The 26,857-nt window shown below is 33.3% G+C and overlaps 1 long non-coding RNA gene across 1 annotated transcript; it reads right to left on the bottom strand.

Annotated features, from left to right (window-relative positions):
* Positions 1 to 24,936, bottom strand: LOC103596593. Its single transcript, XR_551060.1, has 3 exons — positions 24,852 to 24,936; positions 23,975 to 24,182; positions 1 to 145 (listed from the first exon to the last, which is right to left on the bottom strand). It is a non-coding gene; the product is annotated as an uncharacterized LOC103596593 (long non-coding RNA).
* Positions 24,937 to 26,857: the final 1,921 nt, after the last annotated feature.

The following is a 26,857-nucleotide window of genomic DNA, read 5'->3' as shown; positions in this document are numbered from 1 at the left end:
ATCAAAGGTATGATAAACAACATGGATAATTTAAGAAAAGAATCAGGTTGGAGACTTTGTGGTAGATTGAACTGATGCTCCCAGTTGTTCATTCTTTCTCTCTGCAATAAGGTTGTGCATTCCAACACATTGTTGTGTCATTGCCCTGGAAAAGGAATATAAGACCAATTTTATTGATTTTGAGCATAGCCAAAGGACAAGTTTTGACCAAGAAAATGTGAGCAGATATGAAGTTTACATCACCTCATTCAGGCAAAAAGTATAAATGTGACTGTGCAATATGGCTTGGGCACCTGCATGCCTATCTTCTGCCACAAGAACACCATGTCCCAAGATAATGTTTGTTCTTCAACCTGTATCTCAGAATTAGAAGATATGTGGAGCCCAGGCAAGCTTAGCAGAGACACAATTGACCTATGGCCATCATGAAATGTAGGCAAGAAATGTTAGTTGTTATAATTTATTGTGAAAATAAGATAGTTTGTTATCACAGCAAAACCTAACTAACAAGCAAATGATGTTTGGTTCAGTTTAATATTTAGTTTGAGTTACTTACTGAGAAATGTATGGAGAACGTTGAATAGAAAGCTGTTTAGATATAGAAGGTACAGAAATAGTAAGTAAGAGGCAGAAGATGAAGATAAGAGAAAAATGTACCTCTCAAACTGTCTTGGCAATAATAAAGATTATTAGATGAGCTCCTTTTTCTTGGCACTAGATAACTAATAAATCATTTTCAGCACCTCTATCCAAAGATGAGGGTGGCATGGCACAGCCCATAATTTAGGATCCCAAAGTAAAAGAACTTTTTGGCTCCAAGAAAAGCAACATAAAAATTCATGTAATTGAGATGTTTTATATGAGTAGGCCTGTGTTCAATGAACTAGCCTTGCTCAATAATATTTTTTTGGAAATCCCACTTTATATCATTGTAACTAGTTTCTCTAGAAATAGTACCTTGGGAATATTTTTTTTTTTAACTTCAAAGAGAAATTTAGTAGTGCCATCAGAAAAGTAGTTGACTGAGTTCTGTTAGTGACATAAAGTGTTAAAATGTTTGATTTTTAAGACAAACTTGACTTTCCTTTTATTTCAATCTATTATAGTCTTAAGCATTACTTGGATATTTTCCTTAGTGAGTTCACAATATTAAACTCTTCGAGTCTTTTTCTATTAAGAAAGTTAAGGGCCGGCCCTGTGGCGCACTGCTACAGTGCGCCGCTTGAGAGGGCGGCGGCGCTCCCGCCGAGGGTTCGGATCCCACATACAGACCGGTTCCCGCTCACTGGCTGAGCGAGGTGCGGGCGCAACACCGAGGATTGCGATCCCGTTGCCGGTCCCGGTCCAGTCCAGTACGGGCGCGACACTGAGGGTTGCGATCCGTTGCCGGACACGAAAAAAGACAAAAAGGAAAAAAAAATAATAATAAAGAAAGTTAAACCCTTAGTTTATCAGTAGTGCGGATTAACTTTATCTTAATGCAGCTGCAAGAGAATAAATCATTTATGGAATCATAACCTCACCAAAAGTATAGTTCATTTGAGTTCTTGGGTTATTTGTGAAAATAATTTATTTCTATTGTAAATATTTTAGTTAATAGGAAATTTCTTGATGGTGCATGGCCTGTCTTTGTTATAAAAATCACAATCATGTCTGAACATTTGTATTTATACCTAAACACTTAAGGCATCAAACTATGAAAATAAAAAGACTTCAAGGGTTTGCTATTTATTAGCACTTTCAGGAATGAACAATATCTTCTTGATTTCTGTATCTCCAGTGTCTAGCCAATACATAATAAGCATTAAATAAAAGATTAAAGAGTGCCTTTCTCAGCCCAGGCAATTCAATATCATATGCAAGGATATACGTATGGTACTTAAGAAATGCTTGAGGATACATAACAAAGATCAGATTTAGCCAGGACTATTAATGAGTTAATTGTTAAAAATAAATTAATTAGTGCACGATTGTGAGATGTAGACAATTCTCGGATTTGGCACTAGATACCCAACCAGGGACATAGGCAAGGGTATGTTTAAGCTGTACAATCTAACCAATGATGTGCAGAAAATCAACTCAGCCTAGACAGATGAGAAAGGATACTTCTTACACAACATGAGCCAGGGTCAGCTTTCACAAACCCAAACTAGAAAGGAAATGATTAAGAAGAGATTTCAACTGTTTAGTATGGATCTAATTTTGAAATTAAATCTGTGTTTAAGGTGATAATAATAAATAATAATAATAATAATAATAATAAATATGTAGAAATATCTAAAAGTTCAAAATGATGGGCAGGATCAAACAAAAGAGTAGGATTTTTGCACTGTAGTGGTACTTCTATATAAACTCAAATATTTTAGCTTCCCAGAACAAGGTGTGTTTCAGTAGATGCTAGCGGTCATGGTGGAGGCATAAATCTTCTGGAGAAATCTCAATAGTCTACTGGTTGTATCTTATGGAGGAATCACCGCTACAGTTTATTTTTTCTTGTAATTCTCTCTCGAATTCTGTTTAGGAATAAAATTACTGGGTAGTGCAGATGTTTTATATGTCTATTAAATAGGCTAATTTTTGAGATAAGTTTTAATTTTTAATTGAATTTTAAAATAAGCATTAGAATTAATTTGTCATAGCCATTTTATGTAAATGGAAATTAAATAAATATTTATAACCTGTAAAAATGCAGATATAGCCTATTTACCACCAAAGCCTCCAAACTTTGTATTTCTCCACTTCGAAGGTAATAAGTAACACATTTTTGCTGAGATAAAAGAGAAGGTAGCACAGAAGTAAAGTATCTGGTTTAGATGAAGGATAAAAATACAGAATTTTGCATATTGTTTTATGTCCTGTAACACCAAAAACAAACCATGACTCTTTAGATAAAACAGAAAGAAAGCTAAAGGAGTTTAGTGCCTACTCTTCACTATGTCATATGTTATTCTAGTCAAAGTTCATAGCAATTGTTTCAAAAAAAACACTATTATTTTCGATTTTTAGACAATGAAATTGAATGTCAGAATGCTTGAGGAAATTGTGCAAAATCACATATCTAGCAATCAAGAGTTTTGCTATAAACTTACCTCTGTCTTATTATTTTATTCATGCAGCAAGAATCTATTAATCACGTAATGCAGGCCAACAAGTGTTCTAGGTAAATATGTCTCCAATAAACTTTGGAATTCTATGTTATCATATTTTATTAAGTCAGTCATTTAATCTTTCTGAGTGTCAATATCTCCATTTAGAAAATGTAGATAATTCTACCTCTTCCCCTACGAAGTTGAAATAATACAATTGAAATTGTTTTATAAATTATAAAGTGCTATTTAAATATTAGTTTAAAGTAAATAATTGGTTCCCTGTTTTTGTATTAGCATTAGGCAAATATTGGTAACTGCAATGGGGAAGATAGGTAGAGCATTCAGCAGTTGTATTTAATAATAATTTATAAAGCACATCTATGGGTATAGGCCTGAGATAAAGAAAACAATTAATTCAGTTGTTTGGAAAATACATTTTGAACTCAAGCCATGAGTGTTTTACAGGTTAGGATTAGAAGTATATAATTTGTCTTGAGGTAAGTCTTGGTAGACTTATAACATTGAATGATGAAAAATTTGATGTCACCATGAAGTATTGTTAGCCTACATGTTGTATTGGATTATAATGGTGGAGAATGAATTTTTGCAGTTCAGAAAAAGGAGTTTGAGGTAGGAAAATTATTACCTAACAAGTGAGAGTACTAAGATTGAAGACAGAGACAGGAAAAAAAATAGAGAGAGATGAAAACAGAGGAAGGAAGGAATAGAAACAAAGTGAAAAAAAAGAAAAATTGAGACGTTAGAAAAAAACTGGCGGAGATCTTAGCATCATATATGTTATTCTTACTGTAGGCCAATTTCCTCATAAATCAATTCTGATATATTGTTTGGGTAATTTATAAAATGTAATATTGCAAAGCCATTATGACATAATATTATGCAAATTTAATTGGATTTAATATAGGGATCAATAATTAAGATTTTTTAAGTTAATAATAGACTTTTTGATGGTCTTTTCATTAAAATTCACACAATGTCTTGAAATTTTACATAGATCATGTCATGATTTTTTCAGAAAATATCCAAATTTGAACATATCGAAGTAAATAATAAATATTATTACCAAGGCTCAATAGAATAATTAGAATCAGTTTTATGTTTATAGTTAAGACATCAGATTAAAGAGTTATTGTTCTATTTGAGATATATTTTTTATCTCAGAGCCAAAATTGTAAGGCAGTCTTCCAGAGTAAGAAAAACCCATACTTCTTTTTATGGGTAAGCTGGGTGAAGATGAGGGAAGCAAACATTTATAGTGAATGAATCCACACATTAATAATTTAGGTTGACTATAAGAAAGTGGTTTTTGTTTTGCTATTTATGTAGACTTGAATTCCTAAAGTATTTCTTTTATACCATGTACAATTAATTATATATTAATAACTAGTTACAAAATAATGAAAGCATCATAAATTGTAAGAAATTAGAAAAAACATTAAAATTATATATGCCGGAGGCATTAAAACTTTTATAGCATCAGAACTCTTTATCTGGATGATATCTGATATGAAAAACTGATTATATGAAATATAAAATGCTGGCTAAAATAATTTAATATGCTTCTAGATGAGTAGGTCTGGAGAGAATTAACAGAAGCCAAGGAAGATAATGTAATGTGGTTCTATAAATGCTATTAAGCAATGAAGTTTCCAGCTACCATCAGGGAATAAATAGAAATGAGGTACTAAATCTCTTTCATTTAAGATTAGAGTCTTATAATGGTAGAGGGTTGCATTGGAGAATATCAAACACAAAGCTAATTTTAGAATAAGATAAATAAGTGGGAAAAGGTAAGGAAAAAATGAAGAAAAGAAGTAAACCTACACCAAATGGAAACAGACCACAAAGAAAACTCTAAACCTGCTCTCTTACTTGATGAGGGTAAAAAAAAAAAAAGACAAGACAAGTATAACAACGATTTGGTAACAGAAAAAAAAGGGGGGGGGGGCCTAACAACCATTTGGTAACAGATTGAAGTCTGAATTTACAGTGCTACATAAAGGTTTTTAATACAATTTAAGAGGAACTGGGTTTGCAGTGCTCCCAGGAGCCTGCCAACATCAAGCACAATTCTTCCCAGGAAAACATGCAATTCAGCCTCAAGAATTACCCTACACAGAGGTACAGCAATGAAAAATCACAATCAAAAATTATAGAACACAGAGAGAAAAAACATCTACGAAAAAAAGTCAACTGAAACAATTAATGACAGAACCAAACTGACAAGCACTTTCAAACTAAAATATACTTGAATTTTAAAACAATGCAAAATAATCATGTTTATATGTTTAAATAAATAAAATTAAGAAAAAGTATAAATCAAGAGCCTTGTACTACTATAAATGGTTAGTTAGTCTTGATATTCAGCCAAATGGAAATTTTAGAAGCAGTACATACATGCACACACATACAACCACACTCACCACTTGTTAAATAATGATGGTGTTAAACATCAGGTTGGGCAAAACTGAAAATAAATTAAAATTGAAAATGAAAACAGACATTACACAGAATACAGCACAGAGAAATAAGTATAAGAGAAATACATAATAGAGATTACAATTTTTTCATGTTGAAAAAATGAGAAAATACAAGTTCTATGTAAAAGGGTTTCTAATAATGGATTTTTTAAAACTGGGTAGGGTCAATTAATAAAAGTCACCATTCTTCAGATTAAGAAAGTCTGAAGAACTTTAAGTAGAAAAAGTAAAAAGAAATTCATGGATAATTATTTAAATGTTAAACCATAGTTAAACAGCAAAAATAAAAGCAATTTTTAAAAAAGCCATACAGCAGCCACAGCAAAAAATATTTTCTAAAATTGTGAAGAGTACTAAAAGACAATTGATTTCTCAGGAGAGATGATGGAAGACTCAAGAAAATGGAATAAAAATATGTTGAGAATAAAACATCTAAATCATAGAAACACAAATGCACTGACCTTATCTATCAGAAACTGGAACAATTAAAGATGTTTTATATATTAAAAAGTAGAGCATACTTAAACATAATCAGCATGCATATAATCATCTTAAATTCCCTCGTATAGAGACAATAGTACAATGTATTTCCCAGTGTATATTGGGAAGGTAGCAATTCTAAATTATTGTTATTTTTTTCTTTTTGCATGGCAAGTGGAAAAATTAAGTAACTTTAGATTTCAAGCTATATACAAATATACGTTAAAATATTATTTAAAATACATGTTAAATACACATGTTAAAAATATTAATAATAATGTGGACTAACAGCCTTGAAGAAGTAAAGCAGAAAATATATGTTTTACACCAGTAGGAAGAAAAATCAAAGGGAGAAAATCTTCAATCAGATCTAAATAAAGCTAAAAAAGAATAAAGTAAAATAAAATAAAATTGGAAAAAGAAAACCAAAAAGAAAATAAGAAAAGTGATTTAAATATATTAGTACCTACAATACATGGAAATGGGCTAAATTGGTCTGAGACAAATGCATGCAGGTTTTTAAAATTTTTATTGAAACATATTGATTATACATATTTATGGGGTACAGAGTTATGTTTCAATATATGTATACTTTGCGTGCTGATCTATTCAGGGTAATCAGCCTATTCATAATTGCAAAAATTAATCATTTATCTGTGTTCTGCATATTTGATCTCCCCTCCTAATCGTTTGTTTACATGAGTAGATCATTACTGATTATAGCTTTCTGGGTCAACTGAACTCCAATAGGGCTTATTTTTCTTAACTCGCTGTACTTTGCATTTATTAACAAGCCTCTCACTCTCATCCCTCTCCCCTCTCCTTTGCCTTCTTTAATAACCACAGTTCTTCTCTCTCCTTTAACAGATCAACTTATTGTTATTTATTTGGGCTTTTGTTGTTTTGTTTTGTTTTATTTTGTTCTCTATTTTAAACTCCCACATATGAGTGAGAACATGAAGTATTTCTCTTTCTGTGTCTGGCATGTTTCACTTAACATGATTTTCTCAAAGCTCATACATGTTGCTGCAAATGGCAGAATTTCATTCTTTTTTATGGCTAAGTAGTATTTAATAGTGCATACATACCACATTTCTCTATCCCTTCATCTGTCAATGGGCATTTGGGCTGGTTCCATATCTTGCCTATTGTGCACAGGACATCAATAAACATGGGGTTTCAGGAATCACTTCAACAGGATGCTTTCTGTTCCTCTGGGTATGTACCCAGTGGGATTGCTGGCTCATATTGTAGTTCTATCTGTAGTTTAGGAACCCTCCATAATGTTTTCCATAATGGCTGTACTAATTTACAATCCCACCAACCATGTGTAAGGGTTGACTTTTCTCCAGATCCTTGCCAGCATTTGTTATTTTCTGTCTTTTGGATAAAAGCTGGCCCAACTGAGATGAGATGGTATCTCAGTGTGTTTTTTACTTGCATTTCCCTGATGATTATTGATGTAACGTATTTTTTCATATACTGTATAGCCATTAGTATGTCTTCCTTTGAGAAACGTCTATTCAGGTCTCTCTGCTACTTTTAATTAGATCATTTGGTGTTTATACTATTGAGTTGTTTGAGTTCCTTGTGTATTCTGGAAATTAGCCCTTTGTCAGATGCATCATTTGCAAATGTTTTCTCCCATTCTATAGGTCGTTTTGGCACTCTGTTGATTGTGTCTTTGGCTGTGCAGAAATTTTTAGTTTGATAAAATCTCATTTGTTTATTTTTACTGTTGTTACATGTGCTTTGGGATCTTATTTATAAAGTCTTTGCTTAGTCTTATGTCCTGGAGCATTTCCCATGTGTTTTATTCTAGAAGATTTATAGTTTCAAATGTTACATTTAAGTCTTTAATCCATTTTGAGTTGATTTTTGCATATGGTGAGAGACAAGAGTCTAGTTTCCTTCTTCTTCATGAGTATATCTAATTTTACCCACACCATTTACTGAAGAAACTGTCCTTTTCCCAAAGTATGTTTTTAATGCCTTTATCAAAGATCAACTGGTTGTAACTATGTGGGTTTATTTCTGGGCTTTCTATTCTGTTGCATTTTTTTGAGTGTCTGTTTTTGTTCCAGTACTGTGCTGTTTTGGTTACTATAACTTCATAGAATGAACAAAGTGTAATGGCTCCTCCTTTACTCTTTTTGCTCAGGATTGCTTCAGCTATTGAAGGTCTTTTGTTATTCTATATTAATGTTAGGATTAGTTTTTCTATTTCTGTGAAGAATACCACTGATAATTTGACAGGGATTGTGATGAATTGTCAATAGCGTTGGGTAATATGAACATTTTCAAAACGTTAGTTATACCAATCAAGGAACATGGAATGTCTTTCCATTTTGTATGTGTCCTATTTAATTTTTTCCAACAGTTTTTGTAGTTTTCATCATATATATCTTTCATCTCCTTGGTTATATTTATTCCTGAGTATTTTATTTTTTGGTAACTAATATAAATGGAATTACTTTCTTGATTTTTTTCCTGTTAATTTGCTGTTCAAGTATAGAAATACGAGTGACTTTTGTATATTAATTATGTATCCCACAACTTCACCAAATTTGTTTAATAGCTCAAAGAGTTTTTTGGTGGAGTCTTTAAGTTTTTCTACGTATAAGATTATGTCATCTGCAAACAGGGACAATTTGACTTTGTCTTTTCCAATTTTGATGCCCTTTATTTTTTTCTCTTGATTAATCACTCTGTCTAGAACTTTCAGTAATATGTTAAATAGGAGTGGTGATAGTGAGCATCCTTGTGTTCCTGTTCTTAGAGAAAAAGCTTTCAACTTTTCCCATTCAGGATGATGGGTTTGTCATATATGGCTATTTTCTGTTCAGATATTTTCCTTCCATACCTAATTTGTTGAGAATTTTTAGGGATTTTGAATTTCAAATACTTTTTCTGCATCTATTGAGATGATCATATGGTTTTTGTCTCATTCTGTTGGTATGTTGTATAATGTTTATTGTTTTGCATATGTTGAACCATCCTTGTATCTTTAGGATGAATCACACTTCATCATGCTGTATAATCTTTTTGATGTGCTGGGCGATACTGTTTGTAGTTTGTTAAGATTTTTGTAACTAAGTTTATCAAGGGTATTTGCCTGTAGTTTTCTTTTTTTCTTTTTTTTTTGTCTGGTTTTCAATATTATGATTCTTCCATCATAGAATGAGTTTGGGAGAATACCCTATGCTTTGATTTTTTAGAATAGTTTGAGAGGAATTAGTATTAAATCTTCTTTAAAATTTGGGTAGAACTCAGCAATGAAACCATGTGGTCCTGAGATTTTCTTTGTTGGGAGACTGTTGATTACTGCTTCAATGTTATTACTCATTATTGGTCTTTTCAAGTTTTGTCAATTTTATCTTCTCAAAAAAACACAACTTTTTATTTCAGTTCTTTTATATTTTTTTTGGCTCCATTTATTTAGTTCTGCTCTGGGCTTTTGCCGGAGACAAGCTCCAGTCGAGTTGGGGGTCCTTGAAAGAGGGATGAGGAAGCGGCGAAAATAAAAAACACAGGCAGAGACCTCGGTTCCTCTGAAGCAGCTAAAGCAGCTGAAGCAGCCTTCAGACTGGAAACAGCATTTTTATTTGTTACACAACATGGTGGTGGGGGGGGGTTAATGTGGGCATTTTAACTACATAAACCTTTAAAATTATTAAACCAATAGTTAAACGGAAACTTTTCTTAAAATTACATCAATTCTCATAAAATTAATAATTCACAAGGTTAAATAAAAGTCGGTGGTCAGCCAGTTCTTTCTGGTGATTATATCTGTTGTGGTTGATTAGTCCATGACTCGCTGTTCTTGACATTTTTCACCATTGTGTTTCTTTTCTTCTTGCCCTCGTATTAACCTTAAACTTATGACTACCAACAAGCACAAATTATATGTCTGACTCAAAATTGAGGTGCCAGAGACTGTGGTTACAAAGTGTTAAACAAACCTTATATATATTTTTAACTTTGATTTAATGATTCTCATATTTCTATAGGCATGAACCTATTGTTCATTTGGAAAAGGAATAAAGGACATTTGAACAGCTTTATCATGCATGTACTTAATATAGCAGCTGTGTGGCCCAATGTAAAGTGTCAAAGTGCACAGCACCATCCCTCATGAAACCAGGTGGATTCTAAATTCCATCTTTATTTTTAGGAGGGAAAGTTGTGCATCATATGTTTTTGTCCCAATATCTTACTAAGATGTTTTTGTTTAACTTAGGATGCCAATGAGTAACAGGGTTTCTACACATACTTTTTCATAAACTTAATTCTTTTTATAGTTTCTTTTTCCATTATTCCAACCATTCTCTTACCATTAATGTAATCCCCTGTAAATAACGTTTGCCAACTTAAGTCATATTTAGGACATCCCCTAGGAGGGTACCAAATTTTTCCTTACCCCATTTTATAATCCGTATAACCATTTACCCAGATGGTGGGAAGAGGATGGGGATTTCTATTGTTTATTAATTTCTTTGGTAAAAACAATTGCTCATGGCTATTCATAAGGTGTTTTTAAAACATCCATTGGTTTGATAAATTGACTCAAAAGGGACAATTTGGAATTGCTCAATCTTCCTGAATCTTTTGTGGGATAATCTAATTTTATGACAACAACTATTTGTGTGTCATTTTTGCATCTTTTGGGAACTCAGGAAACTGCCACGCTGACTAAAACTTCAAAAGAGAAAGTGAAAGCAGCACCACTGTGCCAAGGCAGAGATGTTTACAATGAAAGCAAGTGCTGGTAGCTGTGGCCCTGCCAGCAGCTCTCCTTCCGGGGCCTTGCCAACTCAGAAAGGGCAGCCCAAGCTATTCTTTTCAAGACCCCGCCATGGCATGGACCACGCCAGTCTTTAATATTTCTTTCCAACTATTCATTTGGGGCTTGAATTGTTCTTGTTTTTTCTAGTTATTTGAGACATAACACTAGATTCTTTATTTGGGTTCTTTCAACATTTTTGATCTAAGCACTGATTGCAGTAATCTTCCCTCTTAGTACTGGTTTTGCAGTATCCCATAGCTTTTGGTGAGATATGCTTGTATTTTCATTTGTTTCAAGGAACTTTTTGGTTTCCTGCTTTATTTCTTCTTTGGCTCATTGGTCATTCAGGAACATGTTGCTTAATTTCCATGTATTTGTATAGTTTCTAAAGTTTTGTATGTTGTTGATTTCTAGTTTTATCACATTGTGATCTGAAAAAATACTTCACAGGATTTTAATCTTTTTAGATTTGTTGAGACTCAATATGTGGATTATCCTGGAGAATGATCCATGTGCTGATGAGAAGCATGTATATTCTTCTGTATATTCTGTCATATTCAGTTGATCAATGAAATGTTCTGCAAACGTCTTTCAAGTCCATTTGGTCTAAAATGCTGTTTAAATCCAATATTTATTTGCTAATTTTTTGTCTACATAATCTGTCCAATACTGAGAGAGGTATTTTAAAATTTCCAACAATTATTGAATTGGGGTTTATCTCTTCCTTCAGATACAATAACATTTACTTTATATATCTGGGTGGTCCAATATTGAGTGTGTATACATTTATGATTTTTAAATCTTCTTGATGAATTGATCCTTTTATCATTATATAACGTCCTTTATCTCTTTGTATAGGTTTTGATTTAATGTCTATTTTATCAGATGTAAGTATGGCAACTCCTTGTTGGTTATGGTGTTCATTTGAGTGGAATATCTTTTACCATCCCTTCACTATTAGTCTGTCTGTGTTTTTATTGGTGAAGTGAGTTTCTTGCCAACAGCATATAGTTCAGTCTCGTTTTTTAATCCATTCAAGCTGTCTATATCTTTAAGTGGAAAATTTAATCCATTTATATTCAGGGTTGTTATTGAAATGTATGACCTTACTTTTGCAATTTCATTAATTTTTTTATGGTTGTTTCTTTTGTTCCTTTCTTTCCCTTTTAGTGTATGTCTTTGCTGTTTGGTGTTTTTTCATTATGAGAAAATACATTTTCTTTCCTTTCTCACTGGTATATTGTCTCTGCTAGTGGTTTTTATTCTTTCCCATGTATGCGTAATAATAGTAATTGCTCTTTTCATTTCAGATGTAGGACTCCTTTAATGATTGCTTGTAGGACTGGTCTTGTGGTCATGAATTCCCACAGTTTTGGTTTGTCTGGGAAACATATTATTTGTCCTTTGTTTCTGAAGGATGTCTTTGTTGGGTATAGTTCTTGGATGGCAGTTTATTTTAAGTTTTTGTTTGTTTGTTTTTTGTCTGTGTGCGTTTATAAGCACTTTAAATATTTCATCCCACTCTTTCCTGGCCTTGTAAGGTTTCTGTTGAGAAGTCTGCTGTTTGTCTGACAAGGGTTCCCATATAGGTTATTTGATGCTTTACTCTTGTTTTTAGAATTCTTTTCTTTGTCTTTGATTTTTGACAATTTGGCTATTATGTGTGTTTGGGGGAATATTTTTCAGTTAAATCTGTTTGGGGATTTTTGAGCTCCTTGGATCTGGGAGACTGTATTACACCCAATACTTGGGATTTTTTTTTTTTTTTTTTTGGCTATTATCTCATTAAATAAGCTTTCAATGCCATTTTCTTTTTCTTCCCTTTATTTTATTTTTTTATTCATTTATTTTTAATTTTAATTTATTAATTTATAATGTAGTTGATTTTCACGTCCGTTTACCAACTCCACTTTTCCTCTTCCCTTTTCCCCCTCCCCCTCATCAACATCATATCTGTTCGCTTTGTTCACTTGTCTTAACAAGTTCAAGGAATTCTTGTGATTGTGTGTCTTCTTTTTTTCACCCATCCCCATTTATTTATTTGTATATTTATTTATTTTTATAGTTTCTACAAATAAGTGAGGACATGTGGTATTTGTCTTTCTTTGCCTCATTTATTTCAATTAATATAATTTTCTCTAAGTCCATTTATGTTGCTGCAAATGGTAGTATTTCTTTTTTTTTTTTAATAGCAGAGTAGTATTCCATTGTGTAGATATACCCCATTTTCCTTATCCACTCATCTGATGATGGGCATTTAGGATTCCTTTTCCTCCACAACCTCACCAGCATTTCTCATTCTCAGTCTTTTGGATATTAGCCATCCTAACTGGAGATGGTATTTCAAAATGCTTTTGATTTGCATGACCCAAATGCTGAGTGATGTTGGACATTTTCTCATGTGTCTGTTGGTCATTCTTATATCTTCCTTTGAGAAATGCTTCTTCAGCTCCTTTGCCCATTTTTTAATTGGATTATTAATTTTTTTGCTGTTGAGTTCCTTGTATATTCTGGAAATTAATCCTTTGTCAGATGTACATTTTGTAAGTATTTTCTCCCACTCTGTTTGTTGTCTTTTCACTTTCTAAATTTTCTTTTGCTGTGCAGAAACGTTTTAGTTTGATATAATTCCATTTGTTTATTTTTCCTTTGGTTGCTTGTGCTTTTGGAGTCATATTCATAAAGTCTGTACCCAACCTAACTTCCTGAAGTGTTTCCCTCAGTTTTCTTTGAGTTTTATTGTTTCTGTACATATATTTAATTCCTTAATCCATTTTGAGTTGATTTTGGTATACAGTGAGAGATACAGTGAGAGATTCATTCTTCTACATATGAATGTCCAATTTTCCCAGCACCATTTACTGAAGAGTCAGTCTCTTCCCCAGTGTGTAGGCTTCATGCCTTTGTTGGAGATCAGATGGCTATAGGTGTATGTGTTGATTTATAATTCTCTATTCTGTTCCATTGGTCTGTGTGCCGGTTTTTATTCCAGTACCATGCTATTTTGGTTACTTCAGCTCTGTAGTATAGTTTAAATTCAGGTAGTGTTATGCCTCCTGCCTTATTTTTTTGCTCAGTATTGCTATGGATATTCATAGTCTTGTTATTTCACATGTAAGTTAGAATTGTTTTTTCCATTTCTGAGAAGAATGTCATTGGAATTTTGATGGGGATTGCATTGAATCTATAGACCACTTTGGTAGTATGGACATTTTCACAATGTTAATTCTTCCAAAACAAAAGCATGTGATATATTTCCATATTCTTGTGTCCTTTTTAATTTTTCTCAACAATGGTTTGTAGTTCTCATTGTAGAGATTTTTCACATCTTTGGTTAACTTTATTCCTAGGTATTGTATTTTTTTGGTGACAGTTTTAAATGGGTAAGCTTTCTTGATTTATTTTTTTGCTATTCGTTGTTGGAATACAGAAATGGTACTGATTTTTGTGTGTTGATTTTGTTCATTGCAACTTTGCTGAAATCATCTCTCAATTCTAAGAGTGTTTTTGTAGAGTCTTTTAGGCTGCTTTATATATACAGGATCATATCATCTACAAACAGGAACAGTTTGAATTCTTCTTTTCCAGTCTCGATGCCTTTTATTTCCTTTTCTTCCCTGATTGCTCTGGTTAGTACTTCCAATACTATGTTGAATAGGAGTGGTGAGAGTGGGCATCTTTGTCTTGATCCTGTTCTAAAGGGAAAAGCTTTGAACATTTTCCCATTCCAGATGATATTGGCAGTGGGTTTGTCATATATGGCTTTAATTGTGGTGAGATACTTTCTTCTATACCTGATTTATAGAGAGTCTTTATCAAGCTCCTGTTGAATTTTGCCAAATGCTTTTTCAGCATCTGTATAGATGATCATATGGTATTTGTCTTTCAATTTGTTGATGTGGTGTATTACTGTATTAGTCTGTTTGTGTTGCTATAACAGAAATACCTGAAACTGGGTATTTGTGTTGCTATAACAGGTCTGTTTGTGTTGCTATAACAGAAATACCTGAAACTGGGTAATTTATAAAGAACAGAGATTTATTTGGCTTACAATTCTGGGAAAGCTGCATCTGGCATGGGCTGCAGGCAGCTTCTACTCACGATGGAAATCAGCAGGCAGCCAACGGGTCCAAGCAGATCACATGGTGATAGGAAGCACAAGTGAGAGAGAGAGAGAGAGAGAGAGAGAGAGGAGGTGCCAGGGCCTTTTAAACAACCAGCTCTCATGGGAACAAGCAGAGTGAGAACTCACTCATTAAACCCCCACCTAGGGAGAGCATTAATCCATTCTTGAGGGATCCTTCCGCATGACTCAATCAGTTTCCAGCACTGCCACATTGGAGATCAAATTTCCACATCTTTTGTGGGGACATCACATCCAAACTCTATCAATTAAACTTATTGATTTGCATATTTTGAACCAACCTTGCATCCCTGGGATGAATCCCACTTTATCATGGTGTATAATTTTATGTATGTATTGTCATATTCTATTAGCTAGTATTTTATTGATAAGATTTTTGTATCTATTTTCATCAAAGATATTGGCCTGTAGTTTTATTTTTTCATTGTGTCTTTGTGTGGTTTTGGTATCAGTGTGATGTTTGCCTCATAGAATGAGTTTGAGAGAATGTCTTCTGTTTGAATTTTTTAGAATAGTTTGTAGAGAATTGGTATTAATTCTTCTAATTCTTTAAAGTTTTGGTAGAATTCTGCAGTGAAGCCTTCTGGTCTTGGGTTTTTCTTTGTTAGTAGACTGCTGATTACAGCTTCAAACTCTTTGGTTGTTATTGTTCTGTTCATGTTTTCTATGTCTTCTTGGCCCAGTCTTGGTAGTTTGTGTGTGTCCATAAATTTATCCATTTCCTCCATATTTTCAAATTTCTTGGTGTATAGTTGTTTACAGTGGTCTGTAATGATTCATCATCTTTCTGAGGTATTGGTGGTAATATCACCTCTTTCATTTCTAATTTTTGTTATTTGTGTCCTCTATTTTTTGTTGACCTCACTAATGGCTTGTCAATTTACTTATCTTCTCAAAAAAGAATTTTTGTTCCATTGATCTTCTGTATCATTTGGGGGGGGGGGTTCTCTTCCATTTAGTTCTGCTCTGATCTTAGTTATTTCTTTCCATCTACTAACTTTGGGTTTGTATTGTTCTTGTTTTTCTAGTTCTTTAAGGTGAAGTGTTATGATGTTTATTTGCCATCTTTCCATTCTTCTGTAATAAGCATTTAATGCAATAAATTTCTCCTTTAGTACTGCTTTTTCAGTATCCCACAGGTTTTGGTATGCTGTGTCATTATTTTCAATAAATTTTTTGATTTCCTCTTTAATTTCATCTTGAACCCATATGTCATTTTAAAATATGGTTTAATTCCCATGTATTTGAATGGTTTTCAGAGTTCCATTTGTTATTGATTCCTAGTGTTATTCCATTGTTGTCTGAAAAAATACAAATAAAATTCCAATTTTTGAATTTGTTGACACTTGATTTGTGACCTAAGATGTGGTCTATCCTGGAGATTGTTCCATGTGCTGATGAGAAGAATGAATATTCTGAGGTTGTTTGATGAAACGTTCTGTAGATATTTGTCAATTCCAATTAGTCTAAAGTGATGTTTAGATCTTGTGTTTCTTTGTTGATTTTTTGCCTAGATGATCTGTCCAATGTTGAGAGTGGGGTATTCAGGTTCTCTCCTGGTATGGTATTAGTGTCTATCTCTTTTTTCTTCCTCTTCTTTTACACCCGTAATATGGATGTTTGTATGTTTGAGGTTGTCCTATAGATCTTGTAGGCTTCCTTCATTTTTCATATGATTTTTTCTGTTGGTCCAACTGGATTAATTTAAAAAGCTTGTTTTTTAGATCAGAGATTATTTCTTCCACTTGTTCTAGCCTGTTGCTTAAGCTCTCAGTTGTATTTTTTATTTCACTGAATGAATTCTTCAGTTCCAAAATTTCTGCTTAGTTCATCGTTAGGGTTCCTATCTCTTTGTTGAATTTCTCATACATGTCCTGGATTATTTTTGGATTTGTTGTATTTTGACTCCATTGTGATTTCTATCTATTTTTTTTTCTTGTATCCTGTTGAGTTTCTCTAAGATTGCCATTTGGGCTTCTTATTTCGGCATTTTGCCAGCTTCCTGTTGTTTGGTGTCTGGTATTGGAGACTTATTGTCTTCTTTGGGGGATGTCATGTTCTCTGTCTTTTCATGTTTCTCATATCTCAGTGTCAAAGTCTGGGCATCTGTTGGTTTAGTCAATTCTTTTAATTTTTGTTATAGATCTTGAAGGGAGAGACTCTTACTTGTAGAAGGGTTCTGTATTGATAACTTTGTTGAGCATTACAGGTTTGGTTCTGGGTGAGCACTGTAGTAGGTGCCAGCTCACTCCTTGCACCCTCTCCATTGGAGTGAGCAGGCCCAATGGGTGGGTGGTATTCTGATCTCCCAGGAGAAGGTGGGCATGGATCCAAGCATCTTCTACACTCCCTCAAACTCTCTACTTGGGTGGATGGTTTTGCTGGGTAAGGCAGGACTGTGACCTCCTGGGAAAAGTGAAAGTGGACCCAGGTGGCCCTGCACTCTGTCTGCTGAGGTGGGCAGGCCCGCAGTGACTGGTGGAGCTCTGACCTCCTGGGGAAGGTGGACATGGATTCAGGCAACTGGCATACTCCTACTCACTCTCCACCAGGGTGATGAGGTATGGCTGGGTTGGGCAGAGCTCTGAGCTACCAGGAGTGGGCATGGATCCAGGTGGCTGGTGTGCTCCCCCCATGCTCTCCACTGGGGTGGGTGGTCCCACTGGGTGGGCACAGCTGTGAATTCCCTGGCTCTTGTTTCAAAATGGTAATGTCCAGTGGTAGCCATGGACTGGGGCATGGTGGGGAGGACTTAGTATGTGCTTCCCTCCTTGAAAAATGCAGTCATGTGGACTACTAGCAGCTTCCTGCACTTGGCTCAAGGTCCACAAGGGGTGTGCAGTTACTTTGCTGCCTGATTTGAAGGCATCTGCAGCGGGAACATCTGCTATAGACCCCACCTCCCACCTTACTTGTCACAGCAGTGCAGGATCTTTCCAGTATCCACACTGGTCTTGGTCAGGTGCTTTCTCTGTCTTTCTATGTTGCAGGCTTGAGTTATCGTATCTTGGGGTGCTTTCCTGTTTTGCTGGATTCCATCGTTTTCTACTAGCCACTCTACAGGTGATTATCTACTTGTTTGTCTGAACTACAGGTGATTATCTACTTGTCTGAACTTTCCTTCCATCAGAGGCAAGGGCTGACCACCTCTAGTTAGCCATCTTTCCAGAAAAAAGAAGCCATGCAGTTTTCAAAAATACCTTTGAAGTACATAAAGGCAGTAAAAATAGGGTATAAGAATTCTACATCAGTTGGATGTAAATGTTTCAGCTGACAATCACTCCTGCAATAATAACTAAGAAAAAGGAAATTGATAAATTTTTAAAATCATATAGTTTTAAAGGCATCAGTGAGCTATGAATACAAAGAAGTCTAAGCAATTCAAATTTATAGAAGTAAGAGCTTTACCCAGTTTGCAGATAAGTGGCTGCTTTCCTCAAGGTGGTGTGAGCTTCCTGATTCTGGACATGGATATCATATAATCAGGCTTGATACAGGGAATAAAATATCCATGTGAATAAACTGAGTTTCCTACATGCTCCTCTCTTTGTCACTGTGTAAAAGTAGCTCTACTTCTTGCTAATTGAAGTACTGTTGTTAGGATGGTGATTCTTCTCTTTGCCTTCTGGTTCCTGAACATCTGTCTTCAAAAGTACCTTGGTAATAGCTATAGCTTGAAGTTTAATGGGACCATGGGTGTGTCCCCTGGCAATAGTGCAACCCCTTTGGGATCAAGACCTCTAAATCTTCAGGGACTAAGGCTATGGAGATGAGAACTCAGATTCTGCCAGTAGATAATTTGGATGATGGTAACTGGGCCATGCTTACCATATTAGTCAGTATTCTCCAGACAACCAGAATCATTAGGATGTTTAGAGAGAGAGCAAAAGAGAAAGATTTATTTTTAAAAAATGATTCATGCAATTTTGGAGGCTTGACAAGTCCAAAATCTAAGGGAAGAGGCTTCCAGGCCAAAAACTCAGGAAAACATTGCAATTCAAGCCCAAAGGCAGTTTGTTGGTGAACCAAAAGGGGTGATGTTTCAGATGAAGTCCAAAGTCCATCTGCTAGCAGAATTCTCTATTATTTGGAGGAGGTCAGTCTTAAATATACCCACAGAATATCCAGAGTAATGTTTAACCAAATATCTGGGGACTGTGGCCCAATAAATATGACATAAAATTAACCATCACAACTGCTTCTACCTCTTAGTTCTCAGACTCATATATTATTCCTGTCATGGACACAGCATAAAATGGCAGTCTTTAATTCAGTATACATACTGCATCCTAGATGGCACACAACTTCTGAGATGGTATATCAGCTCTACTTTAGTAGGCCATCGGATTACTCTACCAGGCCATCAACTTCTGTATTGTTAAAAAAAAAATGCTATTGATGGGTCCCATGGTCACTGGCCCACATCTGTACCTCCTTTTCTGTGAAATGGGTCCCTCTGTCAGATTCTGTAGTATGTGGGATCTCATGCCTATGTATAAAGCTTGCTGTAAACCCCAGAAGTGATACTGACTGAGACTCTATGTGTAGGAAAGGCAAACCCATATCCGGAATAGGTGTTTATTCCTTTAAGAACAAACCACTTACTCTGTCAGGATACAAGGTTCCCAAAGTAGCCAATATACCACCATGTGGCCAGTAACTAGTTGAGTCATTTTGTTCACTTGCTTATTTAACTGTCCAGTAGTTGAGTCATTTTTTCTACTTGGCTGTTCAATACCTTTTGAATGATAGATACTCTGTAGTGGTCACTAATGAGTTAATAATACCATAGTGAATATAGTAAATCAGTTCAACAAGACAAAAAGTTGCATTTTTTAAGACACTAATAAAAGAGACAAATCTCTAACAACATCAAACAAAAATCTAAAGAAAACAAACAAATATATAGCATTATCAATTAAAACACAAAAATAGCTATAGATACAGGTATTAAAAAGATGAGAAAAAGTAAACAAACTCCTATTAAAGAAATTTTAAATAGAAAAAAATGAAAAAGTTTATGATAGAATATAACTTTCCAAAATGTATTCAAGAAAAAATAAAGACCTGAATAGTACTAAACAATAAAAAATTGAATCTATAATTTTAATTCTTCTATACATGTAAACAGAAAAAGGCCTAGATGGGTTTTACAAGTAAGTAAATTCAAGGAATCAGTAATTACAATCTAATATAACATTTAGAAGCAGAGCTGCTTTGATTGAATCTGAAAATTGGGGGTTCAACTTATTACTTAGACCTATCCCCTACACATCTTTGGATTACACCCAGAACCAAGTTTCTGTGAGCACATTAGGTTGCCATTGGCACCTTTGTTTTCACATAGTGCACAACCAAATGGAGTGGCCCTGCCCAGAGAGATAAAAGAGCATATTCTTAAAAACACATATTGGCCCAACTATTTAATTTTATATGAAAGGATATTGAAGACAAAACCAAATTAAATGTTTTTTAGTGTTTCTAACTGTTTTTAAGACTTTTGACTACACCAAACTCTTTTGAATTAACATTTCTCACATCTATTTTAGTATCTTGCTGAAAGAGAACCGTAAAAAATAGCATCTTCTTTCTGATAGGGAAAGATATATGTAGTTGACAAACTGGAACTCCAGACACATTTTCAACATCCTATCCAGGGAAAAGTAGTCATCTCCACTTTTCAGATGAAGTTTGAAACTGGCTAAGACATCACTCATAAAATTTAAACATCAAGAAAAATACATTCTTGGGGGGGAAATTACCAATGCTTACTACTAAAATAATTGTGTTAAAATTATTTTTTAAAGTAAATAAATAAATATATGTGGGATATCTTATTCTTTCAGAATATTTGTAAGTAGGAAATATCAGTCAACTCACACAATAGATACTAAATGATTTTCAGGTTTGTATGACTAAAAATGACAGAAAATACATGAAATTATTCATGTTCATGACTAAAATGTGAAATTGCATACAAAGTAAATTTTAATAAGAATTCCTTCACATTCACTGATGTAATACAATACATCTTAGAATCAATGACAGAATTCTAAATTATTTTAGAAATGTTTTATTCAATTATGCTCTTTATACTGCAAATAATTCAAGAAATGTAGATCATGTGCTCTTTAGAGCACTACTTATAAATATAAAAAGGATTCTAATGTGTCAGTATTTAAATATTCTTTAATATATTTTGTAGAACAAGTAGATAGAGAAAAAAATTATAATTATTATTGAAACTTTATTGTGTAATTTTATTGATGGCTAATATTATGGAAATTGTTTTTACATAGAAGTAAAATATTAAAACTTTTAATTAGGAAAAATTACCTTATTTAAAAAAATTGGCATGTTAAAATCCTTAACTAATTTGTATGTAAACTAAATGAATAGTTTTATTATTTTAGGTAATTAAACGTCATGTATACTCATCTTCCAAGTATAACTTAGTATCCATACTTCAATTTCAAAACTACTCTTTCTAAATAGATATGAAATGTTTCAAAGTGGTTAATATAATAACTTAGAAAGATATCATTGCATAATGTGCTTAATTTATGTTAAAATGACAGAAAAAATATATATACACAAAACTTGCTATAAAAGAGTAGTCCAATTTCCAGCTATCCTGTTATCTCTGTTTGTTATTCTCTTAAAACAATAATCACTAGCACAATAAAAACAACAGCATTTAATGGCACTATTAACTCAAGAACCTAAAACAGTAACTACATTAATTATATTTATTATGCTTAATTGAACATAATCATTTAACCTAACAATTCCTTGTACACCAATTAAAAAATCAGCATGTCTTCTGGATAAGAAATACATAAAAATAGTGTTCCTTTCTAACTTAGATCATTTCTAGTAAAAATGTAAGAAGCACAATTTAGTGTATACAGAAGATGTTAAATTATACTTAGTTTTAATATTATGATTTTAATTTGCCTTAGTGTCATATTCTTATTGATAATGACTTAAGAATATAATGGCAATTTCTTTTTATAATGTAAGCAATTGTTTTACAACAGATATTTTGGGATTTTTACTGCTCTTATTAAAATGTGATTTAGGAGAGGTTGCTACCCTCAATTGTTATTACAAATATCATCTCTCCCATCAAATTCCATAACAAAAAACTTTCACTCTCATTCCAAGTACATGACCTTGCATCCTTCATCAGAAAATATTTATTTCAACTTTGTGCAAATACCGATTTCAACTAAATATGTCCATGTTATTTTATTTTTACATTTCTTTGAGTGAGAAGTGTCCCTTGCCCACGAATGCTTTTGTCCCCAGTGAAACCACCCTTGACAAGGTCATTAATGACTACCATTATTATTATATTCCTCTGACACATTTCTATTCCTTTTTTATCTTCTCTGCAACAATTATCTATAGTTTCCTTCTCAAAATACTTCCTCTCTTATTTTCCAGGGCACTTCTCTGTCCCATTTCTTTTATTTTTTTCTCAATTCTTCCTTTTTGAGATTTCTTTCCTTCTCAGTATTAACTTCACTGCCACCAATCACTTGCTCCATTCTATGTCTGTCTTTTCTTCTGTAATATAGTTTTTTTCTTAATTTTTAAATTATATCTTGTACAAACCACGAGTTGAAAAAAGTCAGTAACTTTCCAAATAATCTCTACACTTTTCCTTTCCAGTATACAGACCACATATAATAATGATTGTTATAAAAGAGCTCCCAAATGCCAACTATAGGTAAAACACTATATAATCCATAACTCCATAAACCTCAAGTCAGCCTAATATTTTGGTATTAATCCCTCAAATAAAAAAGAATAGTGAGGGTCAGAGAATTTAAGTTGCTTAAGGTTTCACAGCTGGTAAACTAAAGCCATGGTTCAAATCTTAGTCTGATTACAAATGCACGTTTTTCTACCAAAGCAGGTTGCTTCTCTGTATCCAAATGATCTATAGATGTCTTACTTAGATTTCCAGTGTGTAAGCAAAACACAATTCCATAAAATGATTCTATCACCTCTTTCACTCTACCCTCTCAAATAAATATCGGACCTTCTCCTCCTTTTGCCTTTTCTGTCACAGTACATCATGCTACATTTCATCCAATAATTCAAGCCACAAATCAATAAGGCATATAGATTCCTTTATACATACTCTGTACACAATTCCTGTAGATTCCACTTGTTCAATAGTTTTCCACATATAATCTTCTCTGGCAAAGATCATTGCCACCATCTCATTTTAAGCCTTTATTTCTAGCCAGAATCAGCCTAAACACTAGTCTTTCTGCTTCCAAATATTTGCCTCACAATCCATTTTCCACACAAAAGCAAGAATGCTTTTCTGAATATATGTCATAAATAAATCAAATATGGATACTTGCCTGCTTGAAACAATTTACTACAACTGGAATCAAAACTAAATTTCTTAGTTTATTCTACAAAGAACTAGATGAAGTGGTTGCTCTTTGATCACTTCTCAGCATATAGACTCTCCCCCAGCTCCCTGCACTCCAGCTTTCTGACTCTCTATCTAATCCTACAGTACAACAACAGCTCCAGGGATTTCTACCTGCTTTCAAATATTCATTTCATTGGTTGCTTTTTGACAGTTAGCTCACAAATTAGATATTCATCCAATCGACAATAGACTTGTCCTCTCATCATTCTTGATTAAATTTTCTTGTTATTTTTTTCATAGCATTTATTGTTTATATATTTGTAAACAATACATGTGTGTGTGTGTGTGTGTATATATATATATATATATATATAACATTAATAAATTTGTTTATTTATTTATTTTATCCTGTAGCACTTGTCCCCTCATAGACACATCACTCTGAACAACAGTCTATACACAAGAATATTCTCGTAAAAACTGAGGAATCGCAGTGAGTGATCAGAGCACCTGGGTGCACAAAAATAAGAGAAGATGCATTAAAGAGGGTGAGAAAAACAGTTTTACTTTACTCACAGAACTTCCTCAAGCCGAAGCAGTGTAGCATAGAAAGAGATATCCTTCACATGAGGGAAAGAGAGTGAAGTGAGCTCTCAATATCACTGTGGACCCCAGCACTGAGCCTGTACCAGTGAACTCCAGAGCCAGGAATGCCTCATCAGACTCGCCTCAGCACCAGGTCAGCCTTATAGCCCCAGTTTCCAGACAGCATCCAAGTTCAAAACTGCACAAAGAGAAAAATAGGTTATTATATAATGATAAAGGAGTTAATTCAGCAAGAGGATATGCCAAATGTAAATATATATGCACCCAACATCAGTGCACATAAGCATAAGATAACTTCAAAAAGTTCATGGAAAAAATGGAATTAAAAGATAATATAAATCTTTCCATAAACTTTTTGAAGAGCCCTTATATATAAAGCAAATATTAATAGATATCTAGGGAGAGAGAGACTGCAATTCAATAATAGTAGGGATCTTCAAAGGGACCTTTGAGCAATGGATAGATCAATCAGACAAAATTAATATGGAACATCAAGCTTTAAATACACTCTAGACCAAATTGACCTAAACAGATATGTACAGAGCATTCCAACTAATAGCTTTAGAATAGACGTTTACTCAATCACATACAAACCATTATCCAGGATAGATCATATATTAGACCACAAAACAAGTCTTAACAAATTCAAGAAGACTGAAATCATATCAAATATCAATTCTGACCACAATGTTATAAAACTAGAAATCAATAACAAGAGAAACTTCAAAAAATTCATAAATACATGGAAATTAAAATATATTCTCCTCTGCAACCAATCCATTAATAAAGAAATTAAAAGGAAAAATGAAAATTTCCTGAGACAAAGGTAAATAGAAACATAACATACCAAAACTTCTAGAATGCAGCAAAAGCAGGAAAGTTTATGGCCATAACACCTACATCCAAAAAAATGATATTAACCTAATGTTGCACTTCATGGAAACTGAAAAACAAGAATGATTTAATCCCAAAGTTAGTAGAAGGAAGGAAATAATAAAGATCACAATAGAAATAAATGAAATAGACACTAAAAAACAATAGAAAAGTTCAATGAAATTGAGTTGATTTTTTGAAAAGACAAACTAAATTGACAAACATTCAGCTAGATTAGTTAAGAAGAGAAAAGGCTGAAATAAATAAAATCAAAAGTAGAGAAAGGAGACTTTACAACTGATATCAAAGAAATATAAAGGATCATAAGAGACTATTAGAAATAATTATAGGCAAACAAATTGGATAACCTAGATGATATGAGTAAATTCTTAGACACGTACAACCTACCATGACTGAATTATGAAGAAATAGAAAATCTGAATGGGCCAATAAGGAGTAAGGAAATTGGAACACTAATTAAAGTCTCTCATCAAAGAAAAGCTCAGGACCTGATGTTTTTTGTGGCTGAATTTTAACAAACATTTAGAGAACTAATACCAATTCTTCTTAACACTTCAAAAAAGTTGAGGAAGATGAATTACTTTCAAACTCTTTCACAATGTCAGTATTAGCCTGATAACAAAGCCAGGCAAGAAAAATGTAGTGGCAAATAGAATTCAACAATACATTAAAAATATTGTTCACCATGATCAAGAGGGATTCATGTCAGGGAGGCAAGAATATTTCCACATATACAAATCTATGAATGCAACACCCCATATTAAAAGAATGAAGGACAAAAACCATATCACCATATTATTAGATGCAAAAGAAGCATGTGACAAAATTCAATATCTTTTTATGATAAAAACTCGACAAATTAAATGTCGAAAAAACTTACCTCCACACAGTAAAGGTCATATGTAGACCCACAGCTAAGATAATACTTAATAGTGAAAATTTGATACACTTCTAAGATCCAGAACAATACAAGGATGACTAATCTTGTCATTTACATTCAACACAGTATTAGAAGTTCTTGCCAAAGCAATTAGGCAGAAAAAGGAAATAAAAGTCTTTCATTTAGGAAAGGAAGAAGTGAAATTGTCACTGTTTGCTAACATGATCTTATATATAAAAAAACCCTAAAAGGTACTCAGGAATTTTTAATAATTTAGTAAAAATTATGAAAGACCTTACACTGAAAACTATTAAATTTTAATAAAAGAAATTGAAGAAAATAAGTGGTAAGATAGCCTGTGTTTTTGAACTGGAAGAATTAATATTGTTAAAATATCAATAATACTCAAAGCAATCTATAGATTCAATGTAATCCCTATCAAAAACAATGTAATCCTTATCAAAATTCCAATGTTTTTTTTTCCCTCCTCAGGAATAGAAAAAGCAATCCTAACATTCATACAGAACCACAAAATAAACTTAAATAGCCAGGGCAAATGGCCAAGGTAATCACAAACATAGAAAAAAAACTGAAGGCATCACACTACCTAACTTTGAATCATACTACAACACTACAGCAATTGAAACAACATGGTACAGGCAAAAATAGACTAATTGACAAATGGAACAGAGCAGAGAGCTCAAAAGAAAAAAAAAACATGCACATACAGGCAATTCGTTTTTGAGTAAAGTGTCAAGGATACACAATGGGAAAAGAGCAGTGTGTTCAATAAATGGTGTTTGAAAAACTGAATATACACATAAAGAAAGAAAATAGACCCCATCTCACATTATTTACAAAAATGAAATCAAAATGGATTAAAGACTTAATGTAAGACCTGAAATTGTAAAGCTACTAGAATAAACCATAGGGGAAAATCTCAATGACATTGATCTGGGTAACAATTTTTTGCATATGACCCTAATATCATAAGCAACAAAAGCAAAAATAGACAAATGGGATTACATCAAACTAAAAACCTTCTGCATGGCCAAAGAAACAATGAACAGGGCGGAAAA

This window comes from Galeopterus variegatus, unplaced genomic scaffold (genome assembly GCF_000696425.1).
Source record: "Galeopterus variegatus unplaced genomic scaffold, G_variegatus-3.0.2 Scaffold2049, whole genome shotgun sequence".
In the NCBI taxonomy this organism is placed as follows: domain Eukaryota; kingdom Metazoa; phylum Chordata; class Mammalia; order Dermoptera; family Cynocephalidae; genus Galeopterus; species Galeopterus variegatus.
Note: the sequence above shows the minus strand (reverse complement) of the source record. Positions and strands in the feature narration are given on the sequence as shown.